We start from the raw sequence: 20,923 nt of genomic DNA, 5'->3' as shown, positions 1-20,923 counted from the left end.
GTCTTCTTTCTTCTTTCATTGTCAATATATCTAGAATTTTGACAGTTTTATTAATCTTTTCAAAGAAACATCTTTTAATTTTGTTGATTTTTACTTGTGTTTATGTTTTCAATTTTACTGATTTTCACTCTTATCTTTATTATGCACTTCCTTCTCCTTGCTTTAGGTTTATCTTGTTCTTTGTTAAAGTAGGAGCTCAAAAAATCAAAAAACTCTGATTTTTTCTGTTTTCTAATATATGCATTTAGTGCTGTAAAGTTTCTTCTCAGCACTACTTTACTTGTGTCCCACAAACTTTGATATCTCATATTTTCATTCCGTTCAGTGTATTTTTAAAATCTCCTCTGAGACTTTCTGTTTGACCCATGCATTATTTAGAATGTATAGCTTAGCTTCCAAGTGTTTGAAAATTTTTGTTATTTTTCTCTTATTAATTTCTATTGTGGCTGGAGAATACACTGTAAGATTTCAATTCTTTTAATTTTATGAGATTTGCTTTATGCCCAAGATACGGCCCATCTTGGTATGTATTCTTTGGGCACTTGAAAGAATGTGTATTCTGCTGCTGTTGGATGGAGTGTTTTATATATGTTGATTACATAGTTAGGGTTGATGCTGTTGTTAAGTTCTATATCTCTGCTGAGCTTTTGTCTAGTTATTTTATCCATTATTGGGAGAGAGGGATGATGAAATCTCCAGATTTATTTGTTTCTCTTTTCAGTTTTGTCAGCTTATGCTTTACCTATTTTGCAGCTCTGTTGTTTGGTACATACATATCTGGAATTGCTATCCTTCTCAGTGAATTGACCTTTTTATCATGATATATTCCTCTCTATCTCTTGTAATTTTCTTAATTCAGTAGTTCACATTTTTGATATTAATATAACCACTCCTGCTTTCCTCTTAATAATGTTCATATAATATATCCTTTTCCATCTACCCTTTTGCTTTCAAACTACATCATTGTCTTTCAAGTGAGTTTCTTATATACAGCACATAGTTGAGTTATATTTTCTAATACATTCTACCAATCTCTTTTAATTTGTGTATTTACACCATTTACATTTAATTTAATTATGAATATGTGAAGGTTTACATCTGCCACTTTGTTTTTTGCTTTTGGTTTTTTTTTTTTTTGTATGGGTTGCTTGAACATTTAAAGTTTTTATATTTTGATTTATATGTAGTGTTTTTGAGTGTACCTCTTTGTATAGTTTTCTTTATGGTTGTCCTAGGTATGACAACATCTGTACATAACTTATCACAGTTTACTGGTGTTGCCATTTTACCACCTTAAGTGAAGTATAGAAAAGTTAACTCCTTTTAGTCTTCCTGTTTATAGCGTAATTGTCTTCTCTCTATGTATTTAGAACCACAGTTCTAGAGTCAAACTGTGTCTTATATTTTGTTTTAACCATCATACATAACTTAGAATTCTCAAGGGAATAAGAAAAGTTTATTGTATTTACCTATATTTTTGCTTATCATGCTTTTTCCTTTTTTCCCTTGTTCCAAGTTTCCTTCTTTAGGCATTTTCTTTCTGTTTAGAGAATTTTCTTTAGCCCTTGTTGACATAAGTGATATAAAAAAATCAGAAGAGACCAACTGGGAATTTGTGTCCTATTTAAATCTTGTTTAAACGTAACACCTTAAGAAACCTTAAGTGCAATACATCTATTTGGAAAGTCTGGGTTTGGCCATCAAATCCTATAAACAGAAGAGCTTCTAAGACACTTCCTTATAGTATTTATTTAGTGAGGAAGAGCACATAAAATCAAGTCTACTGGACATCGAAGCTTGCTTAGCTGAGATTTATAAAATCAATTCAATTTTCTTGAACTTTTATATTTTAGGAAAATTTCTGACTGGGTTCGCAATTTTTCTGTATATTGTGAAGCTGATAAAAAATTAAAATACTCAGGTGAAGTTAAAGTTCTAAGGAAGATTTTCTGTCCCTACTTTTATAGGTAGATTCTCTTTTTTGTAAATCTATCAACTTTTTTAAGGCATGTCCTAAGTATTTACTCATTCATTATCTATTTACTCATTCATTATTTGGTAAGTAACTTCAATGTGCTAAGAACTGTTCTAAGATTTGGGGGAAGATCTGTGAACAAAATCGACCAATTTCCTGCCTTTTTGGAATGTTCATTTTTTAAGGACAACCCACAGTAATTTAAAAGTAAGCAAATAGACATGGAAAATAATGTCAGTTTATTTGCCAAGAACCCAGAGTGTAACTAACCTCATTATTAGAGAATGATAACCTTCTACTTCAAATTATATAATTATTAGACATCCTCTTTAAAAGGTATTTCAGGTATCATTTTGATAAATCACAAAGCTTATTTTTATTTTAAGATAATAACTCTATGAGAGTTATTACTCAGACTGACAGCATCAGATTTTTCTGGAGGTTTCCATTAAACATATAGATTCTTGGATTCCACTCAAGGTGGATTAAATCATAATCTTGAGGGCTGAGGGCTGAGTATGTGTGCATCTGAGTGTTTTCCCTGGGTCGCTGGATATGCAGCCAGGATAGGAATCACTGCAGCTACATTAGAAACAAAAAGGACTTTAGACACACTTATTCTCTTTATTATTAGCACATGGAGAAATTGATTAGGAGTAGAACATAATTTGTGGTTTCCCTCATCGTTCATCTCTATCTGCAGGCAAAGGTGAGAACAAGCTTCATGACCTCAATATAGAACTTCAGTCACCAGACCTCCTACAGTGCCTCAATACTACTTTGAAGGTCAGAATCAGGCAGAACTGTGTCTTGATGGAATAGGTAGCAATTTACAGTTAAGTACCACAGTGATGTGATTTGTTCTTATAACCATCTAAACTGGATGTATAACAATTTCAGTCTAAGACGAACTGTGTGTGTGCCCCATACAATATAGAAAAAAGATTATCAATCTTTTATATACATGGCATGGTTTTATTGTCACAAACTATATGGGCCTTAATAGAAACAAATAGACCAAAATTTCAAAAAGGATGAGAAAATTTTTGACTGAAGTTCCTCAATTTTTAAAAAGACTCTGGCTAATTATCCTGCATGTAGCAAGTAACATTGTTAATTACCTAGCGAATTATTTGTCATCAGAAAATCCCAGAGGATACATTAGGAAGTTACACTGCTCAAGGTTAAAGATTTTGTGAAGGATTTATTTATTGTGGTTATGCTCTGTGGTGGTGTTTTGCAAACCTACCTTCAACTTGAAAACTCAACCAAGGAGCTCAAAAAAATTTGATATCCAGGTCCCACCTCCAGATGCTCTGAATTAAATTGGTCTACGGTGGGATTTAGGCATTCAACTTTTTAAAAAGTTTCCTCGGTGATTCTACTGTGTGGCCCAAGTAGAGAATTATGGCCCTGTGGCTTAGAAATTTGGTGCCTAAATTTTCCTATATTGTCATACAGGCACAAGCCCCATTTGTTCTTAGGCCCATATGTTTTACTCAATTTTCACACTTAAGCAGAAACATGGAATGCATTGGTTATACCCAAGTACTTGTCAGGGGATGTACTCTTGAGCTCATGATCATGCAATACCCACTAGAACTTAAGTTAGAAAACCATTAATAAACATATTCCAATAAAACTTCATTGAGTTTTAGGTAAGTCAAAAAGTGAGAATCACGGGTAGTGTTATACAGTCAATAACCACTAGGACCTAGGTATTAACCACCAGTAGAACCTCTTAGTCATTGTAAACTCTCCTATCTTTCTAATTTAATTTTATATATTATCTTGCACAATTGTAAAATTCATATATCTCTCTCTCTCACCTACCCATGCACTTAGATTATAAGCTATTGAAAGAAGAAACTATGTCTTCTATGTCTCTATATCTTTTATTTCTCTTGTAGTTCATCAGAATAGAACAGTGCCAAGAATCTAGTAAATGTTTGATAAATATTTTTAAAGGAAAGAATAAATGAATAAATGAACAATTGATCCTTGTATCTCAGGTGACAGAATGTAATTATATGTCCTTAGAATTGTAAATATCCTAAGACGATGTGTTAACAATGTTAAGTACAAAAATAAAAGCAAGTTGTAGTAAAAATAAAAAACAAAATAAATCCCACTAGTAATATCTGCTATGGTTTAAATGCTCCTTGCAAAAAGTATGTGTTGGGCCTAATAGGAGATGTTTAGGTCATGAGGGCTCTAACCTCATGAAGGGATTAAAGTCAATTGTAAAAGGTCTTGATGCTGTCAGTTCACTCTCTTGCTCTTACTTACCCTCTCTTTGCATCTCTGCCATGGGATAATGCAGCAAGAAGGCTCTCACCAGATGCCAGCCCCTTGATCCTGGCCTTTTTAGCCTCCAAAACCATGAGCCAAATACGCATCTGTTCCTTATAAATTACTCAGTCTCTCCTAGCCCTTTGGAAGTCTGATGTGGGCAGATCACTTGAGGTCAGGCGTTCCAGACCAGCCTGGCCAACATGGTGAAACGCCGTCTTTACTAGAAATATAAAAATTAGCTGGGCATGGTGGTGGATGCTTGTAATCCCAGCTACTCGGGAGGCTGAGGCAGGAGAATTGCTTGAACCTGGGAGGTGGAGGTTGCGGTGAGCTGAGATTGTGCCACTGCACTCCAGCCTGGGTGACAGAGCGAGACTCTGTCTCAAAAAAAAACTCATAAAAATAAATAAATAAATAACAAAATAAATACATAAATTACTCAGTCTCAGTTACTCTGTTTTAGCAGCACAAAGCAGACTAAGAAAGTTGGTTCTGAGAAGTGGGGCTGTTGCTATACCAAGTAACTGAAAATGTGGAAATTAATTTGGAATTGGTTAATGGATAAAGCCTGGAAGAGAAGGCTAGAAAAAGCCTAGAAAGCTGGAAAAATTTGGAAGAGCAAGCTAGAAAACTGCAGTGAATGAATGTTTGGGTCATTCTGGTGAGGGATCAGAAGAAGAGAATATTTGTAGAGACTTCTTTTTTCTTTCTTTTTTAATTTTTTTGAGACAGTGTCTCACTCTGTCACCCAGGCTAGAGTGCAGTGGCATGATCTCAGCTCACTGCAACCTTCGCCTCCTGGGTTCAAGTGATTCTCCTGCTTCAGCTTCCTAAGTAGCTGGGATTACAGGAATGTGCCACCACATCTGGCTAATTTTTGTATTTTTAATAGAGATGAGGTTTCACTGTGTTGGCCAGGCTGGTCTCTAACTCCTGACCTCAAGTGATCCGCCCACCTCAGCCTCCCAAAGTGCTGAGATTACAGGTGTGAGCCACCATGCCCAGACGTCTGAGACTTCTTAGAGATTACTTAAGTGGTTGAAATCAGAATATTGGTGGAACTATGTAAAGGCAATTATAACAAGGTATCCGATGGAAATGAGGAACAAGGTATTGGAAACTAAAGTAAAGGCCATCCTTGTTATAAAGCAGCACAGAACTTGGCTAAATTGTGTTCATGCTCTAGGGCTTTATCAAAGGTGGAATTTTAGAGTAATGAACTAAGATATCTGGCAGAAGAAATATCTAAACAGCAACATATTCAAGGCGGTACATGGTTTCTTTTGGCCATTCATAGGAAAATGAGAGAAATGAGAAGTTATTTAAAGACAGAATTTATAATGAAAATGGAAGAAGAATGGAAAGATTTGGAAAATATGCAGCCTGGCCTTGTAAAGAGTGAAGATGTGTTTAAAAGAGAAAACCAAAGATGTAGTCAAGTAACTGTTTACTACAGAGATTATTACAGATAGAAGGGAGCCAGATGCTAATCATCAGGACAATGGGACAATGACCTTAAAGGCATTTTAAAGATCTTGGATGCAGGCTAGAACCTTGAAAGCAAGGGCTCCAGAGAGGTGCCAATAGGCCCTCAGCATTCACTGGCCTGTGCCACCTCAAATCTCTGCTCCCCATATTTTAGCACAATGCTTCTTGGCCACCGCAGCCTTGGTCAAGTGGGCCCAGCTGTGGCTCCTGCTCCTGCTCTGGAGGGCACAAGCCATAAACTTTGGCAGCATTCACATGATGCTGACTCTGCAAATGAGCAGAGTGCATGAGCTGTGAGGCTATGGCAACCTCTACCTAGATTTCACAGGATGTATTAGACAGTCTGGGGGCTCAGGAAAGGAAATTTGTCACAGGGACAGAGTCATGACACAGAGCCCCCACTAAATCAATGCCCAGCAGAACTGTGGGTTTGGGGCTGCTGCAGAGACCCCAGAACTGTAGAGCTACCACCATGCAACTCCAGCCTGAGGGAGCTACAGGCATGCAACTCTAGCCTATGAGAACTGCAGCATGACCTGTGCTCAGCAGAGCCATAGGAGCCAGGCTGACTGAGGCCTTGGGAGCCTAATCCCCACTCCAGTGTTCCCAGGATGCAAGTTATAGAGCCAAAAGAGATTATTCTGGCATCTTAAAATTTCATGTTGTTTTTCCCTCTTGGGTTTTGGACTCACCTGGGACCAGTTACCCCATTCTTCTTGCCGATTTTTTCCTTTTGAAATGAAAATGTCTATTCTATCTATCCTATGCCTGTCCTACCATTGCATTTTGGAAGTAGATAACTTGTTTAATTTTGAAGGCCCACAGCTAAAGGGAAATTTGCCTTAGTATGAATCATGTCTTGAGGCTAACCTGTATCTGATTTAAATGAAACTCCGGACTTTTGAGCTGATACTGGAGCAATTTAAAACTTTGGGGGCTATTGGGATGGAATTAATGTAATTTGTATGTGAGAAGGACGTGAATTTTGAGGGTAAAGAGGGGAATGCTATGGTTTAAATATCTCCCTCCAAAAGCATGTATTAAAAACTTAATCCCCAATGCAGCAGTGTTGGGAGGTAGTACCCAATAGTAGGTGTTTAGGTCATGAGAGTACCCCCTTCATGAATGGATTAATGCTGATTATAAAAGGACTTGAGGCTATGAATTTACTCTTGTGCTCTCTCTTATTCTCTCTTTGCCCTTCTGCCATGCTATGACAGAGCAAAAAGGCCCTCACCAGATGCAGCCCCTCAATCTTGGACTTCCCAGACTCTAGAACTATGATTCAAATGAATTTCTGTTAATTATAAATCACCCAGTCTCAGGTATTCCATTATAGAAGTGCAAAAATGGGCTAAGAAAGCCTTCTTCTTCTTTCTGCTTAGTATTCTATATTCCATACTGTTAGCAAGTTCACAGCTAAATAAGAATATGTATGTGTACTTAGCAGAAGGGGTGATGGATGGCAATTTATCAGTTTCTTTCTATACTGGTGACTGAAACTTATGGATCCTAGCACTTCCCAGTTGCTGGTGATTAATGGGTTTGTTTACATCTTCTCCCTTTGGTCTAGAGGGAGATACTGAGTGGGGTTCCTGCCAGCACTCTGGAAGGTTTGGCTCAGTCCCAAAGCCAAGAGCTCTGTAGCCCAAGCTGTGTTTATGCCATGGAAGCCGTTGGGCTTTTTTGGATTTTAATCACTTTCTGAACAGATGCATTTCTGTTAGGATGAACAAGGTATTGATATTTGCACTGTGCTCATTAAAATCAAAACTCTAGTTATTAAACAGTGTTCATTTTTGCTTCCAACAAATAAATAAAATAAAATGTGATTTCTTTCAATCTGATTCCTGATGCCACAGTTACACTTTTAACAAAAATTACAGGGACTTCTAAATTATAATCTCAGGTTATTGATAACCCCTTTTTGGTTGAACAATGTTAAGAGTAAAGTGGAAACAAATAGGAAAAACCTCTGTGCACAGCAAGATATATAAGGTAGCAGGCCGTTTCCTGTCTTTGAGAAAGTAAAATGTGTGTGTTTATGCATGAATAATTATGCTCTATGTGCACAAGCAACATGTTTACTTTTCATTATCTGACAAGGTCCAGAGTGTGTTACTTAATTATGAAACTGGCTTTCACACAAAAATAGGAGTTACTTTTAATTTCATAGCACTGCCCTGTTAAGAAGGAGGGTGGAAAATTAAGCCAAATTAATGAATAAACTTCTGCAACTTCTTGCCATTAGAAAACATTGTATGCACAATCTGATAATTGGCTTGTATAGCTTTGTATGCCTGGAACCCTCTCTTTCCTCTTTATTTCTTTGGTGATGTTTATTGCCTTCTCTGGAAAGCCCATGAAAACCAGATCTGATATTTTTATTGTGTTGAAATAATTCTGGTAAAAATAGGTTCTAAATATACACAACAGTCATCAAGAAAAGCAGCTAAGTCTGGTTTAGAGGTCTAGCAGATGGGAAAACACTGAACCAGGAATGGAGAGAAAGGACCTTTGATTCTCTGATACAGACACTATTGTGGTTGTGGGTTTGTGACAATTGCCAAGAGCTTCTAGCCACCAGCTTTCATCAAATTGTGACACAAAGTTAGAATTTAAAAATGACAAGAGAATTAAGTGCAAGAGAGACATCCCTTAAAAGGATGAGAGGAAAGAGGGTAAGGATATATCTAGTTGACCCCAAGTTTTGGTTAGAAAAATATGATGCTTTGATGAATAAATCTCTGATGACTAAAGCTTCTTTATTAAAAAAATGCCTGTGCTATAATAAATAACAAATAGAAATTTCATAAACTGTGTAAAGTAATGTTACTATGTCTCCTACCCTAGTAACCTCTGATTCTTCAGATCATACCAGTTGGGAGCTAAATACTGAATCACATCGGCAATAGTAAATTATTTAATTAGGTCTACCCTTTCTTGCAGAATCTCCTCTCACCCTCATATTTCTGGACACATTCAAGGCACATCCAAGCTCACTAATAGCTATAACAGGTCAACAGCAACTTTTTCCTCTTTTGCTCTCATTCTTCCTGTGATGCCTGCTACTGAGGGCTTCAATTCTCAATAAGTCTTATGAGAACTCTTTCATTGCAGCCACAGTGGGCATTAATATGTTGGGAGTTTTTTGGCAGCAAGTGACAGAACCCAGTTAACCTTGGTTAGCTGATGAAATCCCATGGCAGTATTGCAGTGGTCTTAGGAGCAACAGAGTCAGTGACTTCAACCAGAACAGGAGTCTCCTCCTCCCTTTTCACCTTGTTGCATCTGCTTTATCCTCACCTCTTTCTTCAGGTTGGCTCTTTCCAAGACACATGCTGATAGTTTCTGATCTTCGTATTTTGTGGACTAGGCATCCACAAGGCACTGCCAACTCTGTAAATTCTGGAATTTCCAGACAAGGCTCTCATTGGCTCAGTGTTGGTCAGGTGCTCTCCACTCGTACAATCAAGCATGAACATAAAAGGGTAACACCATGACCGGCCCAGCTGGACATAAAAGGGTAACAACACCATGACTGGCCCAGCTGGAGCCATGTGCCCACTCCTGGACCAATCCATGGTGGTCAGGGAGCAAGCTGACATTGTAACATGGCCACTAAGCAATACGTGGTCAGGAGTCACACCAGTCTTCCTGACCACTAAATGCTGAGCACATAGCATTGACCATCACCCAGGCAGAAGTACAGCAGTACAATCTCAGCTCACTGCAACTTCTGCCTCCTGGGTTCAAGCAGTTCTCCTGCCTCAGCCTCCCGAGTAGGTGGGATTACAGGCTCCCGCTGCCACACCTGGCTAATTTTTGTATTTTTAGTAGAGACAGGGTTTCTCCATGTTGGCCATGCTGGTCTCAAACTCCTGATCTCAAGTGATCTGTCTGCCTTGGCCTCTCAAAGTGCTGGGATTATAGGCAGGAGCCACCATGCCCAGTCCCTAATGGGTGTTTTTTAAGTTGCAGGATGAATGGGTTATGAGTGTGCATGTTTGTGCATAGGGTGTGTGTGTGCATCGTAGACTGGTGGTCAGTAGGAAAACCAAGGGTTTCCTATGTGCTCATGTTACTGTCACTTCCCATTGATGCCTACAGTGATGACACTGAACCAAACTGCAAATATTCCACAGTGCCAACATCATGCTGATTTCCGACGCTGCAAGATCTTGTGGTAGTTTCTTCTATATTCTGTGCCTCAATGAGGTAAAAAATATTTCTTATTCATGGCTACTGTTGCCGTGGTCTCTGTTCACAGCTGCTGAGGTCAGGCTTTGCTGGAGCTGTTCTTCCATGTTAAGTCACAGGCATGTGGAGAGTAACAGTATATGACAGATGCTTGTGCATCTCTTTCACAGAGATCATGTAGGATCATCTGTTTAATTGAGAACTCTCTCTTGTTCTTGAGGTGCAGGCCCTACAGAGGGGCTGTCCTGTCACTCTAAAGTTTTTGAAAATTTTATGTACTCTTTCAGTATCACCTGCATGCCTTACTCCCTGAGACTCATGGGCTCATTGCTGGAGGGCAGTCTTAGACCTCAGTGTCATACTCTGCTGGCTAATAATTCCTTTTTCCTCTGAAGTTGGGGAATCCAGACTGAGTCAAATTCGTGTTCCTGAGTAACTCTTCCCTTAGGGTCAGTTATTTTCCACATGTGGCCTGTGTTCTTCATGCAACTTCTGCTATGGTGGGTCAGTTCTACCTCTAGACAACCTTGACATGTCCAAATCTCAAGGCATACATAATTTAGGCTGGAACCATGACTCCTGTGGATGTCTGGCTGAACAGGATGGAATGGCGTAACACACAATTTCCATTTATCTATTTCAAACCGCCACCCAGGATAGTAAACAGAACCAAGCTTAGGTATGTTGGTGAATGCTGGGAAAGTGTCTTTATTGGCTTCAACTTCCTCATCTTGTGACCATTATCCCCCTCTGGATGATGATCTTCTCCTGCCTTAAGGCAGGTGCACTTAGGTATTTGCATTTTTAACCTTTTAAACTTTTGATCCCATAGTGTAACATAATTGCTTGCTGATACAATTGAGGGTGGAGGATTCATTTAATTGGTTCCAGACAGTGGAAGGGGAGATAGTCTTCAGTTCCTGGTTGAAGTGGAGGGAAGGTAGGATTGAAGTCAGCCCCAAGGGCAACCAGAGTTCAAGCTTTTAAAAGCGGACTAGATTTAAAGATGAATGATGAACCCTGTTCCTTTTCCTCTCTCAAGATTCCTTGTTTCCTTGGAGAGAAAATGAGGGAGTCCCCTGAATCCTCCTGAGGTTGTTTTCTTGGAGCTTCAAGAGTGAAGTAAGTGCTCATCGTCATGTACTCCTTGAGGACCTGGAGCTAAGCCTGGAGTTACTTGGGTCCCCTCCACCACCAGTGACTGTCCTTCCAACTTCCCCTGTCCTTACATCTCTAGTTTAAACTCAGGTCAATCTTCTCTCTTGATCTCTGTCACTCTTTATCTCCTTGTTCCAAAGTGCATATTTTTTTCAGATTTATTATATTTATTTATTTTACATTTGAAAATAGTGCCAGTAAAATGACTCAAAATTGGAAAACAGAGAAAAAAATATAAATATGCACCATTCTAATGTAAAAAAAGAAGTCCAACATTTTCTCTAGATAGTAATTCCTTTCTGTTTTTTTGTAAGCATAATTTCTAAAAAGTTATAAAATAGTTTTAATCACTTGGAAGTACACTTTTTTTTTCTTACTTTGTAACTTATGCCTTTATATGCCTTTTGTGGATTCTCACATTGTCTTTATAACCAGTTGGTATGTATTTAACATAAATTAAGTTAGTATTTAATTATGTTTTCACCTCATGATCCAGAATGCTTTCTTATTTGATTTTAACTTATGGTAGTAAAGCTTCTAACAATGAAATCTGTTTGTAGAAAATTCCTCTTTAATAATAGATGTAGAGTTGCAGTTGGTTTGGAGCTGAGAGCTCCCAAAATAACTGAATTAGGTCATAAGACTGAACAATTTTGCTGTTGGAGATAGCCCAAAACATCCATCCATCAAAAAGTTCAGTTAGATAGTTATATAACCCAATGAAAGGGAAATGAGAGAAAATATCTTGTATTTAAGATATACATAAATGGTTTATAAACCTAGTGAAAAAAATTTGGTGCGTCTCAGACTAGGTCAGGGGCATTTTGAGGCTTCTTCTCATCTACCATTCTATTTCTTTACGTCTTCCCCAAAAAACTAAAAAAAATTAGATAATTTCCTTTTCACTGATGATCTAGGTAGGAAAGAAAGCGTCTTACTCGTGATTTCAGCGTGCATAAAGAATTAAGCTACTTTTCAGGTATTTCAAGTTATCTCTCAATTCTGATTTCCCAAAGAAAACTCCAGAACAATTTCCAACTGCCTCAATTTTCTATTTCAGGTGAATGTGGATTATTTTGGCCTGTGTTGTTTTCAAATTGCACTTTGAGTATGTACATCCATTTACCTAAGACAGAAAAGTATACTGTACACATTATTGCAGAAGTTTGAAATGACTAATTTAGAAATGTATTCTGACCTAAAGTACAGGGCTTGTATTTCCCAGTTGTCTGTCCTGAAAAAAAAACATGCCAGAAAACACTCCTGAATAATCACTGCAGCTTAATTCCAGAGCTCTGCTTGCCACAGCTTTCGGTGTGACATTCATTAGCTCTGCAGCACATAGGCCATCCTCTGAACCAGGGGAAGGGTTAAGAGTGAGGTGCTGGAATATATTGAGTCCTGTGGGATCAATCATCTCAGGGCTGCCAGTGCCCTCAGAGAGCAAGGGAAAGGCCTTGGAGACAAGGTGCTCTTTGCTTCTTTTCTTTTTCAGTGTGGACAAACCCCCCAGTTTATTAGATTCCAAGTTTTATTATATTTTATTTGTACCCATAAATAATTTTAGAGTATAAATAAAGAGAATTTATGTGAAGTAAATAATTTGGGAGGCCAACCATTTGGCTTATGTGTTTGAATTCTGTCTTCTTCATTCTACCTTCCAATTTATTTTTATTCTAATTTTGCCTAGTAGAGGAGGTTGAATTGATGTTTTGTGTTTTGAAGGGTGTTTTTAGTCCTAACAGCTAAAATTGTGCCTTTAGAGCCAGATCATGGCAAAATAATTGAAAATCCTTGTAGCATGTGAGGAACACCATATGAAACAGTGAAGAGTGGGTTCAGATTTCAAAATGTGGCCACTGATGTATCTGGAATGAATATTTTGTTCTGCTATGTTTAGATATTTGAATATTTGGTGATATCTAGGTCAACAGCTCTCAAACTTTTTGTCTCAGAGTGACTTTACACTTTTAAAAGTCACTGATGTTCCCCAAGGAGTTTTTGCTTACTGTAGTACTCCCTTATTCATGGAGGTTGCATTCCAAGACCCCCAGTGGATGCCTAAAACCTTGGATAGTACTAAACCCTATATATACTATGTCTTTTCCTATATAAACATGCCTATGATAAAGTTTAATTTATAAATTAGGCACACTGATAATTAATAACAATAATAATAAAATAGAACAATTATAAAGTTATACTGATATGGTTTTGCTGTGTCCCAACCCAAATCTCATCTTGAGTTATAGCTCTGATAATTCCCACATGTTGTGGGAGGGACCCAGCAGGAGATAATTGAATCATGGGGGCGGGTCTTTCTTGTGCTATTCTTGTGATAGTGAATAAGTCTCACAAGATCTGATGGTTTTATAAAGGGAAGTTTCCCTGCACAAACTCTCTTCTCTTGCCTGCCGCCATGTGAGACATGCCTTGCACCTTCTACCATGATTGAGAGGCCTCTCCAGCCACATGGAACTGTGAGTCTATTAAACTCCTTTCTTTTGTAAATTGCCCAGTCTCAAGTATGTCTTTATCAGCAGTGTGAAAATGAACTAATACATATATACTGAAATAAAAGTTATGTAAATATGATCTGTCTCTCAAAATATCTTATTGTATGTAATATTTTTGAACTATGGTTGACCTCAGTGTTACTGAAACTGCAGAAAGTGAAACCATGAATGAAAGGGAATCTACTGAGATTTATCATTTTAGAAATTAAAACAGAAATTGGGAAAAAAGAAATCATTTACAATTCTAAAATAATAATCGAGTTGGATGTTAATATAAATATTTATATTAAAAATATTCGTCTTTTCTAAAATAAAAACAGCAATTTAGTGAGAAGAGCAACATTGTTTTACATTTTTGAAATCTCTTTAATAATGAACTGCTCAAAACAGCTGGATTATCATATTTGCTTCTGAATTCAATCTGATGCAATATTTTATTTTTATTAAAGTATATACCGATAGGTAGTTAGAAAGGATATTTTAATACCCTCAAAAAGGTAACTATGGAAAACCTTCTTTGATATTATACCATAACTAGGCATGTGGTAGTTTTTTAAGTGTTAGTTGCAATGTGGATTCTGAAGCTATATCAATTAATTTTTTGTGCACTGTTACCTTAAAGCTACATTAAAATCCTTTTGTCTATCTTGCAATGTGAATGATTCTTTTAATCAAGCTTGTTTGGTAATACTGCATAGATTACTTGGAAAATATTGGTTCACATGCACATTTTCCCAATGTTGATGCATTTATTATAAGATATTAAGACATCACATTTTTTTACTATATTTTAAGTTTTTTAAATATACTTTAAGTTATGGGATATTATACTTTAAGTTCTGGGGTATTATACTTTAAGTTCTGCAGAACGTGCAGGTTTGTTACATAGGTATGCATATGCCATGGTGGTTTGCTGTACCCATCAACCCATCATCTACATCAGGTATTTCTCCTAATGCTATCCCTCCCCTAGCCCCCCAACCCCTGACAGGCCCTGGTGTGTGAAGTTCCCCTCCCTGTGTCCATGTGTTCTCATTGTTCAACTCCCACTTATGAATGAGAACACGTGGTGTTTGGTTTTCTGTTCCTGTGTTAGTATGCTGAGAATGATAGTTTCTAGCATCATTCATGTCCCTGCAAAGGACATGATCTCATCCTTTTTTATGGCTGCATAGTATTCCATGGTGTATATGTGCCACATTTTCTTTATCCAGTCTATCATTGATGGGCATTTGGGTTGGTTCCAAGTCTTTGCTATTGTGAATAGAGCTGCAATAAACATATGTGTGCATGTGTCTTTATCATAGAATGATTTATAATCCTTTGGGTATATACCCAGTAATGGGATTGCTGGGTCAAATGGTATTTCTGTTTCTAGATCCTTGAGGAATTGCCACACTGTCTTCCACAATGGATGAACTAATTGTTCACCCACCAACAGTGTAAAAGTGTTCCTGTTTCTCCACATCCTCTCCAGCATCTGTTGTTTCCCAACTTTCTAATGATTGCCATTCTAACTGGCATGAGATGGTATCTCATTGTGGTTTTTATTTGCATTTGTCTAATGAACAGTGATGAGAAGATTTTTTTTGGTATATTTGTTGGCTGCATAAATGTTTTCTTTTGTAAAGTGTCTGATCATTATCCTTCACCCACTTTTTGATGGGGTTGTTTGTTTTTTTTCTTGTAAATTTGTTTAGGTTCCTTGTAGATTCCGGATATTAGCCCTTTGTCAGATGGACAGATTGCAAAAATTTTCTTCAATTCTGTGGGTTGCCTGTTCACTCTGATGATATCTTTTGCTGTGCAGAAGCTCTTTAGTTTAATTAGATACCATTTGTTAATTTTTGCTTTTATTGCCATTGCTTTTGGTGTTTTAGTCATGAAGTCTTTGTCCATGCCTATGTCCTGAATGATATTGCCTAGGTCTTCTTCTAGGGTTTTTATGGTTTTAGGTCTTACCTTTAAGTCTTTAATCCATTTTAAGTTAATTTTTGTGTAAGGTGTAAGGAACGAGTCCAGTTTCAGTTTTCTGCATATGGCTAGCCAGTTTTCCCAACACCATTTATTAAATAGGGAATCCTTTCTTCATTGCTTGTTTTTGTCAGGTTTGTCGAAGATCAGATGGTTGTAGATGTGTGGCATTATTTCTGAGGCCTCTGTTCTGTTCCATTGGTCTATGTATCTGTTTTGGTACCAGTACCATGCTGTTTTGGTTACTGTAGCCTTGTAGTATTGTTTGAAATCAGGTAGCGTGATATCTCCAGCTTTGTTCTTTTTGCTCAGGATTGTCTTGGCTATACAGGCTCTTTTTTGGTTCCATATAAAATTTAAAATAGTTTTTTCTAATTCTGTGAAGAAAGTCAATAGTAGTTTGATGGTGATAGCATTGAATCTATAAATTGCTTTGGGCAGTATTGCCATTTTCATGATATTGATTCTTCTTATCCATGAGCATGGAAGATTTTTCCATTTGTTTGTGTCCTCTCTTATTTCCTTGGGCAGTGGTTTTTAGTTCTCCTTGAAGAGGTCTTTCACATCCCTTGTAATTTGTATTCCTAGGTATTTTATTCTCTTTGTAGCAATTGTAAATGGGAGTTCACTCATGGTTTGGCCGTTTGTCTATTATTGGTGTATAGGAATGGTTGTGATTTTTGCACATTGATTTTGTATCCTGAGACTTTGCTGAAGTTGCTTATCAGCTTGAGGAGACTTTGGGCTGAGACGATGGGGTTTTCTAAGTATATAATCCTGTCACCTGCAAACAGAGACAATTCAACTTCCTCACTTCCTATTTAAATGCCCTTTATTTCTTTCTCTTGCCTGATTGCCCTGGCCAGAACTTCCAATACTATGTTGAATAGGAGTAGTGAGAGAGGGCATCCTTGTGTTGTGCCTGTTGTCAAAGGGAATGCTTCTAGCTTTTGCCCATTTGGTATGATATTGGCTGTGGGTTTGTCATAAATAGCTCTTATTATTTTGAGAAATGTTCCATCAATACCTAGTTTATTGAGAGTTTTTAACATGAAGTGGTGTTGAATTTTATTAAAGGTTTTCTCTGCATCTATTGAGGTAATCATGTGGTTTTTGTCATTGGTTCTGCTTATGTGATGGATTATGTTTATTGATTTGTGTATATTAAACCAGCCTTGCATCCCAGGGATGAAGCCAACTTGATTGTGGTGGATAAGATTTTTGATGTGCTGCTGGAATTTGGTTTGCCAGTATTTTATTGAGGATTTTTGCATCGATGTTCATCAGGGATATTGGCCTGAAATTTTCTTTTTTTGTTGTGTCTCTGCCAGGTTTTGGTATCAGGATGATGGTGGCCTCATAAAATGAGTTAGAGGAGTCCCTCTTTTTCTGTTGTTTGGAATATTTTCAGAGGGAATGGTACAAGCTCCTCTTTGTACCTCTGGTAGAATTTGGCTCTGAATCCGTCTGGTCGTGGGCTTTTTTTGGTTGGTAGGCTGTTAATTACTGCCTCAATTTCAGAACTTGTATTCAATAATTCGACTTCTTCCTAGTTTAGACTTGGGAGGGTGTATGTGTCCAGGAATTTATCAATTTCTTCTAGATTTTCTAGTTTATTTGCATAGAGGTGTATTCACTGATGGTAGTTTGTATTTCTGTGGGATCAGTGGTGATATCCCCTTTATCAGTTTTTATTGTGTCTATTTGATTCTTGTCTCTTTTCTTCTTTATTAGTCTGGTTAGCAATTTATCTATTTTGTTAATCTTTTCAAAAAGCCAGCTCCTGGATTCATTAATTTCTTGAAGGGTTTCTTGTGTCCCTATCTCTTTCAGTTCTGCTCTTATCTTAGTTATTTCTTGTCTTCTACTGGCTTTTGAATTTGTTTGCTCTTGCTTCTCTAGTTCTTTTAATTGGACGTCACATTTATTAATATCACCACAGATCCCATAGAAAAGCCTATCATTAGGGGGAAACTGCCAACCTCAGTGTTGGATATGAGTTTTTCAAAATTCTAAATGTTGAATATGCAAATTTATTCATTGGCAACAGATTCAATTGGTTGTTTTCCTTAAGGTAACAGGCCTACTTTGTTCATTTTTGAGAAAATATCTGCCAAATACCTAAGTCTGAATAATCATAATCAGAACTCTCAGTTGATCTTACAAGTAAGAATGATGTTCCATGAAGAGAGGCTATTTCAGCTCAACTCGAAAGGCCCAAGGCTTTTCCTGGAGTAACATTTTATTTTGGTATGTGACAGAAGTACTTTACATATACTTCCCATGTCTACCCACAGAATAATATTAATAATATAGATACTTAAGTTTTGAAATTTAATATTTTTACTGTTTTGTGAAGAACTTCAAGTGAAACTTCCACTCACTGTCATTATTTTTACTGCAAACACTGTAAGAACATTGGGTGCCACTGCCTTCTTGCTTAAGCACTGCAATTTTTCATAATTGCTTAAGCACCATTGGCGCGAATGTCAACACTGCAAAAAAGTCATGAACATCATTATATTCTTACGAAAAAGACTCTGACTTCGTATACCTGAAAGTGTCTGAGGGATTTCCAGGGGTCCAGGTACTATGCTTTTGGAAGCACTGATCTAGATCCTCATCTGACTTTTTATTTGTCAGGGAGAGGTCAAACATTTTTCACTAGAAGTAAAGTGAAGGAAGTAAAACACATTTTGGGACATAAAATTTTAATGGCTTGACATATTGCAAGTTTTAAAACAATTTTGCTACTGAATGGGACCAGCGGTATATTTTCCTCTATACAAAATCAATTTCCAGAGACAAAAAACACACAGTTCTCAAATTAATACCATACTAGAAAATAAGCCTTCAAAACAAGTAAAAAATTCCAGTACTTATTCATTCACAAAATATTTTAAAATGTATAATATTAGCCAGGTATATAGAAATGAGAAATAAGGTGAAATGTAGAAGTGATAAATGTATAGTAATATGCTTTTATTAAAATGATTTTTATAATTAATTTAAAATCTATTCTTTGTGCTTATACTCTAAAGAGTTAATTTCATTTGTTTATTTAAACCAATATCTACTTTCCCTCTCAGGTAGACCTTTGGTATCAAAACAATTCTGTAACAATAGCCAATGTGGCAGCAAAGTTAAATGGAAATGTTATGCGACCACAGTCCTTGCTATGTAAAGTTCTTCTTTTTAAAGTTTTTCTTTTTCTTTCTTTCCTTCTTTTCTTCCTTCCTCCCTCCCTCCCTTCTTCTCTTCCTTCCTTCCATTCTTTCTTTCCTTCCTGCCTTTCATTCATTGCAAAACGTTTATTTTGGGGCATTGAGCTGTGGCTCATGCCTGTAATCCCAGCACTTTGGTAGTCTGAGGCAGGAGGAATGACTGAGGCCAGGAGTTTGTAACCAGCCTGGGCAACATAGTGAGACCCTCATCTCTGCAATAAAAAAAAATGAAAAATTAGCTGGGCATGGTGGCGTGTGACTCAGGAGGCTGAGGCAGGAGAATCACTTGAGCCCAGGAATTTGATGTTAAAGTGAGCTATGATCACATCCCTGCACTCTGGCGTAGGCAACAGGGTGAGATTATTAGGTAGGTAGGTAGGAGTGATGGATTAGAAGTAGGACTAAAAGGAAGGTAGGAATGATTCATCTGAGAATGAATCTGAAATAATAATCACACATCACTCCTACTTCCTTTTTATTTTTATTTTTCAGCTAGAGAAACTCTGTGAACCTCTGTGTACATATTGTACAGTTATTGTGAGATCTCTTTCATACAGCAGTACTAATACCAACATGATGGACAGGCGGCTCTGCTCTCATACTCTAAGGAGGATGTGTAGCTGTCAAGAGCTCAGACTCTGAAGTAAAATGGCCTTATATTCCAATCTCATATGTACTTTGGTGAAATTATGAAAAACCTCAAAAACTTTGGTATCTTCATCCATAAAAATGGCCTAACGTTAGTTTAATTGAGATAATGCATGCATAGTACCTAGCACAATGACTGGCACATATGTATGTATTTGTTATTATTACTTCTGAGTTTCTGTGTCTTCAGCATTTGTATTTGATAAGATATAAGGGCTCCAACAATAAAGGATAATTCCTTTCTTAAAGATTTACTTTTGTGCTAATAAAATTTCTGGAAACTACCAGCTGCTGTTCAAAGAGAAAATCTACTGGTATGAGAACGGTCACCAATTTACATACACCATACATAGCTGTAAAAAGAAAACATAGTTTAGGCTGAAGTTTCATTTGTGCCTAATCTACTGAGTAGGCGGGTAAAACAATTTATTCTAATCCAATAACTTTAGTCCAACACAATGATTCGAGTATTTAGGCACTTAGTGTTTTTTTGGTTTAAATCCCAGTATTTTGGTTTTCCTCTTCTCGATCTGCTTCTCTCCAACATAGAATCTGGGTTTTTTGAGAGGAAGATCCTGTGGTAAAGAGAAAGGGACACTCCCTCAAATTTATTTTCAAGGCTGTGGATGATTCCTTGGTCCTTATGGAAATGCCTCTTGTTTTACTATGACTATTGCTTGCCTCTTATCCTTAGAAGCTGAGGTTGTTGTCTATTCTCTACAAATGTAGGATCAAGGCCAAGTAGTTCTCTTTGGTTACTGGCTCTAAGATGTCTATGACATCCAATCAGTTCCTGGAACACTTTGCCCTCACCATATTGATATCACACTAACTTTCTAGAGACCCAAGTCCTATGATGAACTGACTTCTGTGTGCCATCTTGGGGTCAAGTGGGAAAGTCTGTATTAGGAGAACTCAACCAAGACCCTTCTCATATCTAATCACACTTTGTGCTCAACTTTTACGCTATTGCTACAACACCTCTCCTATGTGGATTAGGCATCCCCCTAAATCTAATACACTTCCCCTATGGAGAGGCAGGAGAGCAGAATGCATATGTCTCATTTTTTTCACTTCTCTTCACCCAGGCTGGAAGGGCAGGATTTCCATCTCCTTTCTGTCATACTGTGGGTTTTGTGATCTGCAGTACCAGCCTTACCTGTCCACAGGCTTAAAGTGGGGTTTTGTGATTTAAATATCTCTCTCTCCTGACAGCCTGTCTTCCAAGTGCACTGTCTCCATAAAGAGGTCAGCTCTGAGAATCAGGGCTAATCAATAGCATCTTTATTCTTGTCTCTTTGTTTCTCTAGAGCAATAAACCTCAAGGCTTCAGTTGGTGAGGAAAAGCTGCAAGGACTTAAAAGGGGTAGAAATTAAGAACATTGTTTTAATATTTGCAAAATAATGTCTGCCATATTAATTTACCAATGTTTGTGTAACTACAA

This window comes from Symphalangus syndactylus, chromosome 10 (assembly GCF_028878055.3).
Source record: "Symphalangus syndactylus isolate Jambi chromosome 10, NHGRI_mSymSyn1-v2.1_pri, whole genome shotgun sequence".
NCBI lineage: Eukaryota > Metazoa > Chordata > Mammalia > Primates > Hylobatidae > Symphalangus > Symphalangus syndactylus.
The sequence above is the reverse complement of the archived record's forward strand: the minus strand, read 5'-3'. Positions refer to the sequence as shown.